Source organism: Mycetomoellerius zeteki, unplaced genomic scaffold (genome assembly GCF_001594055.1).
Source record: "Mycetomoellerius zeteki isolate Tzet28-1 unplaced genomic scaffold, Tzet1.0 scaffold218, whole genome shotgun sequence".
In the NCBI taxonomy this organism is placed as follows: Eukaryota; Metazoa; Arthropoda; class Insecta; order Hymenoptera; family Formicidae; genus Mycetomoellerius; species Mycetomoellerius zeteki.
In genome coordinates, this window is record NW_017257150.1 from 42,811 (window position 1) to 53,019 (window position 10,209).

General features: G+C 35.3%; 1 protein-coding gene across 1 annotated transcript in view; it reads left to right on the forward strand.

Moving 5' to 3' along the window:
• Pgant9 (polypeptide N-acetylgalactosaminyltransferase 9) overlaps positions 1–10,209 on the forward strand; it is a 106,655-nt gene that overhangs the window by 174 nt on the left and 96,272 nt on the right. The window lies entirely within an intron of this gene.

Consider the following 10,209-nt stretch of genomic DNA (forward strand, 5'->3'; position numbering starts at 1 on the left):
CTAATTGATATGTTCGTGAAATATGTCGCCGTGCAAACAGCTTTAATGAGTAATCGGTCGGATGGACCGTCGATGCACCATCGGTGTTATTAGAACGGAATGCGACATATCGGTCCCTGAATGTTCGCTCAAATCCGTGCATTTCCGTTCGGTCTGCGAATTCTCGTGGCATGCCTTCGATATGTGGAGCGTGAAGATGCCAGCGGCATCACGCAAGCACGCGGTTTGTAGCGATTGAAATTAGCTGACCATCACGTTTAGGGCGACTAAACGTCTTATGAGATATTTGGCCATATATACTTTCATATTACGTGTCATATATGTGTATGTCATAATTTCCTTATGATATATATTTGAAATAAGAGGAAAGCGGCAAATGCTTCGCGTAATCTATTTATAATCGTCACAATGGATGCAATTTTACTTTAAAATAAGATAAACGAAATTTTGATTGGATTTTAAAAAAATATACAATATTTCTACTATTTCCTGTTTAATATATTACCAGAATAATTTTTATGTTCGAAAATAAATATAGGTATGTGTAAGCTAATAGTTGTACGATAATAAACCAATATCGGTGCAGATATTCGAAACATGGAAATATCGGTAAACAGCGAATATTGGCAAACTAATAGAATCACCATAATTGCAACTAATTGAATATGCTAGACTCTTTAATATTTAATACTTTTTGATCATACAAAATTTTGCATAGTTTTAATATAAAATATCAGTTTACGATCAATTGGTTTAATGAAACTAAGCATAGAAGAATTCGATCCTTGTGTCTTTTACATAAATCTTTTACATAAATCTCCTTTCATTTCGTATATAAATTTTTAAAGATAATGTAGAATAATGAAGGAATGTTTTTTTTGCATGCGAAAAAAAATGCATTTATACAATTATGCATTATTACAAATCGACATAAAAGGCAGAGTTCCCTAATAAATGAGAATCTCAATAGTACGCATCTCAATAATAATTATATTATGAGATTTTATCGAATTTTTTTTATCGAATCCATTTCATATCTACATGATTGTCGTGATTATTCTTTGAATTTCATGTATAATTAAACGAATGCCACGAACACTTTAAATATGCATTATTGAATAAGATATCAAGATAATTTTAAACAAGATAATTGCATACGTATATGACTGAAATAGATTTTTGAACGTTGTATCTTTCACATATTGAGACTGACGTTCTTCAATTGACAGTTCTTTAATTGGTTTAAAATATTTATAACTGTTGTAACTGTCATTGCAATATTCAATTTGCTTTGATTGTCTGGTTTACCGCGATTTTGTTACCGCGTAACAATTTGCCATACTTTTATCTATTTATATTTATTGACTTTGCGAAAAATATCCACTTGAACTCCCCAATAAATTCATACATCGAATAAATGGCCTTTTTCCCGATAAACAGTAAATACAATCTCTTGCGAGGTCGAAAGTTCTATATTATGCCTGACAAAAAATACATACGTGTATTTGTTTTTAATCACGTGAGTGTCAAAATTTGATTAATTTTTATCGCAACTTTATATTACGTGAAATCTTATAATTTATTTTTGAAAGTTGTACCCGAATTAAAAAAATGCTTTGTCTTATTACGTCACTTAAATTTTCAATCTTATACACACTTACATACATATATGCGTACAAAAAAATTAAATTTAAAAATGATAGCCGTGGCAGTATTTAAACTAACAAGTTTCTGCATACACGAAGGTGTTATATTTAACTCTAGAACACATTTCAGTGGTTTTGAGAAGAAGTTGTTTTGTTTAAATGTTACTCTTGCACTACGCTTATACTGTATATTGTTGTGCTTGCATACGAGTTTGCGATTTAACTGCAGAGTATTCTATACTATTGGCAACTTTGTGATAGGCCAATAGTAATGAAGCATCTGGCATATAATCAATGTAAATCAAAACCACATCAAAGCAACAACACAAAGTTTTTGATTTGTAGTTATAAACGAGAAAATAGCGATGTAAAAAGGGAAAAATAAAAAGAACGAAAGATAGAAACATATTTATCATAGTGAGAGATGAGTGTGCGTTGAGAGAGTGATATATTTTTCTGAATTTTATGAAAGTGACCCCAATTTTATTTGCAAATTTTTTCTGCGGCAAATAACCGTCATTAAAAGTGTCCTTGCTCAAAATGCAAATTGTGACGAAGGCACTGACATTTATTTATAATACGTATTCTTTTAATAGATGTAGCAATAAAAGGCGCCATTTGGACTCGCTATTTAAAATGTTGTTTTAACCGCGAATCGAGCAATATAAATTTCTCCACGTGAAAATTCTCGAAAATAACACAACGCGTACACGAGCGATGAACGTAAATGGTATGAATCGTTTCCTCGAAAGAAGAGCGAGGTTGCGATGAAAATCGACGAATTCGGTAATTTTCGCGAATCGCTGCGCGCGAAAATCAGAAACAGATGCAAAGTAGGCAATTAACTGCGAGGAGATCGCATGGAGGAAATCACGCCCGCGCATGATTGGCTCTCGAAAGGTAAACGATCTCTGCCTCGGTCCTTCTTGCCGCGCTGGCGTTGTGCATTCGGGTAAATTGCATTTCGATCGACCCAGTTTTTATTTCAATTTGTCGTGAATTTATGTGCGAATTATCGGAGAAAGAACGCGGTGGAATCGAGACAGAGAGAGGTAGTGGCTCATAAGGAAGGAGAGGGAAAAAGAAAAGAGAGACGGAGGGAGAATCGAAAGAGGTGCGGGAAGGTGGCACGATTTACTCGCGTCGTTTCTCGGCACCCTCTCGCTAACTACGATTCAATTTGCATTTCATCCAATAAATCGCGCCTCTCTTCGCGCCTTTCCCAACACACACACACACACACACACACACACACACGAGCGACTACGTGTTTTCCCAGGAATTCTTCATCTCTTTACCTCACAACGGCGAATGTCGCGCAAATTCGCCTAATATGATACTTCGGTTCTCTCTTCAATAACGAGCGTTCTTCTCACGTTCTGTTTCTCCCTTTTCTCTTTTTCTCCGAGATGTCTCAAAAATGGTGAATTTTTTTTGTTTATGGATGACTATAAAGGTGCTCGACACATACTCGTTTACGATAAGATACACAAGATTTCTTGACATACACACACACGCGTACACAAGAGCTTGTATATTTTATTTATCAGATTCGATACGTTGTTAGATATCGCGTGTATCAACGAAGCCTTCGCTTGCGATAAGGAGCATGACATGTTTACACGCAAGAGGGGGTGCGTGTTTTAATCGCTATCAACTAGAATAGATAGACGTTAGAAAATTGTGTTGAAGCAATTATGCTCACAAAAAATTTAAAAATAAAATTGAAGGAATTTTTAGACATGGATGCAAATAGAAAAGAAATAGAAAAATAAGATTCTTTTTCTAGCTGGGTCATATGTAGGTTCTGAGTGGTTCTAAGACATATTATTATAAAGCGATACCGTATAAAAATAAGCCTGACTAAACTTATGTGTTAAGCATAAACAGTTATATATGATTAAAAATATACGTATAAGGTACATTTCTCTGAAATGTATTAATATATACACAGATCTCTGAGGTGACAATACAATTATTATAAATATCGCGATACTTCGATCTCTGTCCGCGTATCATATTTTTCAGAATACGGGAACCTCTTAAACGGCGTACAAATAGTCGGCGCTCATTCTTCGCGTGACATGAGCATGCTAATACTTCACCGACTTTCTAAGCAACCGACCCGTTCTCCCCTACTCGCTCGACTATATTGCAATCGTAACCCTTTTCCTCCGTGCGTGCGACACGGAAGAAGATCCACGCCGATAAAAACCTCCCGTTGTGTCGACCACTGCAACAAATGCATCTACCGGTCGATTCGGCCCTCGCGAATTTTGTGGTTGACGTTTATAACGTAACGATGTGTGTGTGTGTGTGTTACGTCACAGGCGCGTTTAGAGATAAATTAAGTTGCGTATTCAAAAGTCACTGAAGGCACACTGAAAAAAAGTAATTTTTTTCGCGACACAAAAAATTAAACAACCGTAATAGAATTTAATTAGATTCGACTTTCTCTTGTGCGATATAACATTAGATTGTAAAATCAATCAATGCGTGAAAGCCGTCTTAAGTAATAGTTACATTGAAAACATTGAAATAACTGATTCCAGTGGCGTTACTTGGTCCGCGATGCGGAATAGCACGCAAGGCAAAATCTGCATTAATATTTCTCGCAAATATTTTTACCAGGCAGATCTCGCGTGGATTAAAATTACCGAGCAGTCCAGAAATTTGTCATAAATTCGTCGCTGAAAGCCGTCGCGTATAAACGGCCAAGGAAATAGCGGGAGGTAAAAAGTATCGCGCCAAACGGTCACGTCCCGTGTCCACTCTCACAAAACCTGAGAGCGTTTCGCGAGCGAAAAGGGTGGAGATACCCGCGGTCATCATACACGCACCGGGAATATTTCGTCGACGTGCAAGTCACAATCTAGATTACCGAGCAGGTCCGGGCGGGTAGTACGCCTGGGAAAATGCTGGACGCTGAAATAGGCAATTTTTCTCTTCCATCACGGCGTCGCAGCCACGCGTCGAACATTTGCAAACACGTCGATTCGCCATTCTGTGCGAATTTCTCTCTCTCTCTCTCTCTCTCTCTCTCTCTCTCCCCCCCCCTTTCCCTCTTTTCGGCTTCTCTCTGCCCTCTTTCAACGCGGCGATATGAATTTTCGCATGCGTTGAATCGAAAATTGTTTCTGCCTCCAGCGCATCTCCTACGCGAACTAGGAAATGTTTTTTACCACTCTGACAAAAACGACCGTTTTCTCTGATCCATATATACATGTGCTCTCGAGCCGGCACGCACGTATGTATCTTCATACTCGAGTTTCTCCCTCCCTCTCTCTCTCTCTCTCTCTCTCTCTCTCTCTCTCTCTGTCCTTTTTTTATTTTCATTCTTCATCGTCGTAAATCCGAAGAGTACATTTTATATCTCGCGACGCGTCTACTCCAAGCGGATTTTTTTCAGGCAAATAGACGCGCTGAAAAAACGAGCGGATATACGCGCCGTGTGTCTACCGTGCGTGATTCTCGACTTATTGCAAAACTTCGCGTTTGGTTTGGCTCGCGGCTTGTATGCACCGCGTGCGTGCGCTCGAAGATAACGGGATACGAATCATTACGATGCTGGCAGAATCGTGGTTTCTGGTTCTTCTGTCTTTTTTCTATTTTCTTCAATAATGCGATTTTCTTTTTGCTCTTCCAACGTCTTCGACAGTAAACTCAATCACGTTTTTACAGTTTTCTTTTACTATAGAACGTATTTAGGTTAATAGAATATTTGACAAATCAAATTTGTTAAGTATTAAAATTTTTTGCTTCTGACTACAAGAACGATTAACGAATCGTTGATTGCCAATGCAAATTAAAGAATAAATTCTTTAAACAGTTTATGTGTTTTAAAGTTAAATTTTTTTTAACTTTCTTATAGGGCAGGGTGAGATTTTTTCGTCCATGGAACTATTTCGGCCAACGGTAACTTTTATGTTTTTAAATAGCGCAAATTTAACATTTGAAGATCGTGCTTACGCTTTTAAGAAACAGTCGTGTTTGAGTATAAAAGCATAGTTGTAAGCGTGTCACCGTAAAGAGAAATTGTTACCTGCCGTTGAAGTTTTTGTAATTGAAGGTAAACACATTGTCATTCTACGGTTATTTTTTTTTAATAGTGAAATCTTTATATTATTAAAATCATAACTTTTGTATACGAGCGGATTTCATAATAAAAATTATATTGTTCATTAAAGTTTTTTCCCAATGATAGTATAAAAGTTACCTCTGATAATCGTAAATTATTTATTTTCTTACACTGTTCATCTTTTTGAAGATCCTCCTTAATGGTCGGAATAACCCTCTATGATACATGATAAAATAGCAACAGAGAAGTGAAGAAAGGTGAAAAGTAATAATTTTCGTCGATATAAATTTTATTTTTCTCATGGGGCCGCCCGTGACTCTCATCCTTTTATTCATAGGAAGCACAATTGGTTCTTTTTTCTCATCCAGTCCTCCACCTCGACTCCTAATTTTAGCATAACAACGGTCGGTGATGTCACCATAGAGAATTTCTACTGCTTCTTAACGGTGCTGGCTTCGAGGGATTGCACCCTCGTCGCGGAACACCAATTTTTCTGAGAAAAACTACATTTTACATTTTTGCTTTTTTGTAGGCATTTACGACATGTGAATTTAAATACTAACAGTTTTGTAAAAACTCAAGTACGTAAGCTTTGTACATTACTATAGTTTTAAATTTTAAAATATTAAATTAAGATAGACCGATGAGATTAAACATATGTGAATGAAATACGCCATTTTTTATCAAAGCTATCTAATATTTCTTGTAAATATTTTAAAAATTGTTCACGAAATATTATATTTTTTATTAATTTTTAATTATATAGAAGAAACTATTTCATAATCTCCTCTTAATTTTACGATTAGATCGTAAAATGAAGTGATTAAACAAGGAATAAGTTTTAGTTTAGCAAAAAATCTTATGTTGATGTATAATTAATTTTTCAGAATATTGCTATTATTGAAAATATTTTATATTTTTAAATGCAATATTATAATACATGATATCCATAATACATTTACCAGCATTAGTATTTTACTAATTACTAATTATTAAAGAAAGTGATTAGCGAACCGTTCAATCATAATTTACTATCTATGATTTCTTGTATTTTTGCTAGTTTTGCAGAATCCTGTTCTTTATGTACATCGTGTTTCTCTCTGCTTCGAAGAGCATTTTCCGCTACGCGCTTCTTATCTTGTGTTCCAGTTCAGTTGTTTTGAATTCTTGCAACATCTTTGCTTTACAATACTTTTCCTCTACTCGAAGTAGTAATAAAATTCCGATTGTGGTTAGTAAAATTATTATTATTGAAATAATTAAGTGAATAATTGTGTGAATGTTTATTTAATAATATTAAACCGTACAAAATGTTAGATATCCTTTAAAATGCTTTACGATTTTTCCTTGTAAGTTTAAATAGTTAATATAATTTTTTCAAAAAAAGTTAATATAAATTATTATCTTACTGAATCAAAAACTAATGTATATAGGCTAGAGAAAAAGCTTTTTAGTTTCTATTTCATCATTTCAAACAATCTCGTCTTCTTTAATCATATCGAAGAAAGGGCATATGTCTCTAAGAGTGTCTGTTAATCGATTCACAAATGAGTCTATCGAATCAGCGCAACGTCAATTTTATTTAAAGGAAATGCAATCGTTTTGAAACGATGCAGACACGACGATGTAACGGCGATGTTATGTCAGGCGCTTATCCCGAGAACAATGAAGTTTACGCGATGCTGAGTGCCGTTATCTTATAACGACGCGGAGGATTAAGTTTCAAGTATCAACGGAGCTTGCACCCTGGCTGCTGATTATGGTGCTTCGAAGCATATCCGTGTTGGAACGCTCGTTGTACTCACCGGTCCAGCTTTTGAAAATTCTGTTCATGCTTATTGTTAGTTTTTGACGTAACACTTGCGATAACACTATTCTTGTACAAGTTCGTGCGAATAAATTTGTACTTATTAATTTTCTTCTCATTGTTCTCGTGCCGCTACAATTGCTAATCGACTAAGGAGGAATCAGGCCAGGATTAAAACCGGTCATTTATATTTATATTTATGGAAAAAATATATATATAATATATATACAATACGTGGAATCGAAAAATCTGAATTTAAACGTTAGATTAAAATTTGAAAAATATATATTTCATTTGTACGTGTGTGTAAATATGTTTATGTGAAAATAAGAGATTATAAAAATATTTAATTTTTACATAAATATTCAAAGACATTTAATAACGTTAACAGGGATCGAATTAAAAATTAAATGCAAACCGCCTCTCTTTTCTATTTTTTCAAATCAATTTGGATCTTGTCTGTAAATGATATTTGAGTATACTCGGTTCACGTAAGCTTTTCATCACCCACAACATCATCGCGCCTTTTTAGTACTAGAGAGATCTCGTCGCGATTATTAAATAAGGCGCGGCGAAAGTGGCGGTGACGCGGATGGTTAGCGGCTACGGCGACGGCCGAGGGCAGGAAATCATGCATAATTCAACGGTGAGAACTTGGTCCACGGTGGCATGATGCTCCAGGAGCCGAGAGTATCGCGGCTGCATCTTGGCGCAAGGAATAACGGTACTTTGTTCTTTGCCTCTCTCGTCGCGGCTGGTCGTGCTGCTTTGCGGTTCACGTAATCGTACCGACCCATTAACATCGGCCAACTTTTTACGACATTTCGAGGACTCGACTACTCCAACCGAGTTGTTGGAGGATGTTTCAGTCGGGAACTCTCCTGGGAACTCCTCGAAGAATTTTAATGACGCAAAGACAAATTGTCGTCTATCGGACGAATGTTAATTCCGTTGACGTAATTCTACACTGGGGAACTTGCGAAGCGCTTGCGCGAATTTCGAGGAAGCACAACATCGACGAGAGTTTGCCCAACAATTAGTCGTTAAATCACTTGACATTAACAATTTTAAATACGTTGCAAATTTATGCCATTGAATTTTACATGAATCAAGAAGATATTTTGAATACATAGGTAATACGAGATATTTTATAAAAAGTTTTTTTTAGAAATTACATTGATTTTACCAGAATAAAATACATACGATGTAACATCTTTGATTATTTTATCTCAAAAGTTCTTTACACTGCAACCTACCTAAAATGTTTATAAAACATTCAACGATCTTTAAAAAATTGAAAAAAAAAATAGCAGAAAACTGCAAAAAGGATTTGATTTTCATCACGTTGTTCTGCCCTGCCACTGCACGCATACATTTTCTCGATGCACATCGAACGTATTCAACCTGCTTTCATGCGCTTCCGTTGTATGTACATCCATAAAATCGCGCGACGCGAATACCTTTAGTGCAGTCGCATGGAAGAGACAAGAAACGGTATTTCCGATATGACATGAAAACGGGAAACGGATCTATTCTGCAAATACGTCCAAATAGGAGTTTATATAACTATTAATAGTCAACGTGCTGTGAAATCAACAAAAAAGCTTAGAATGTTCTTTAGAAAGTTCTTTAGAAGCACGTTATAATTACATTTATTTTCCAAGACTACTTGAAAGGCTACTACGAATTAAACAGTATTCAAATACATCTAAGTATAATAAAATATAATAGTTTTATATACTTGGATATACTTGAAATACTATTTAATTTATGTGGAGAGATCAATAGAAAATCGTTTAATGATGGATAAAAATACGATTTGATCTTATATTAACCTTTATTTAATCTCGATATCATCTGAAGTGACATTTGGCTCATATGTGTGTTTCTCATGTATAAGTAATATATTACAATAGTCGATAATCGATGTAGCCGAAGATATAATAAAACTAATGAAATAATGATAAATTGAATCCCATAATTTCATTAAAGAAGCTATATATACATATATTACATATGCAATATATATATATATTTAATATCAATTTACATTTGCACCGTTTGCGAATAGCGTGCAGTCTAGAAACAATGATCATAAATTCAACATTAAGCTGTTAACAAGGTGGTTCTAAAAATAGATGTTGCGCTTCGTTGCTGTTGCGCGATATATGATTTATTGATCGCAGCTTATCGATGATGACAGAAAAGATCGAACGCTATTAACACAAACTGCTTTTGCAACTCGATCCGGCTCGTGTATCCATAGATGCTTTTAATCCTTTCGATCCGCAACGTTGAATGCATCGCTGCGACAAATTACTAGGATCGTGCAAATGCAGCTGAGAGAGCTTCACACACATACAAGCACATAAACACTACGTATCTATCCCAATACATATCCACTACGAAACGATTCAACGAGGTAGCGCGATACAAAAAATATGGAGTAATGAAAGCAGCGTGGAATGTCAAGAGTAACCACAAGATATGACTTAAAAATTGTTTCCGCTATATTTTTTGCACTATTTTAATAGGAGGAATTAAATGAGTGAATAAATTAAATATAGGGTGAAATAGCACATCGTATAATAATTTATTCATCTAATAATAATAACGATAATAATCTGGGATTACTGCATAACAGGCTAGAATTTATATTGAGATTTCAATGGAGAGAG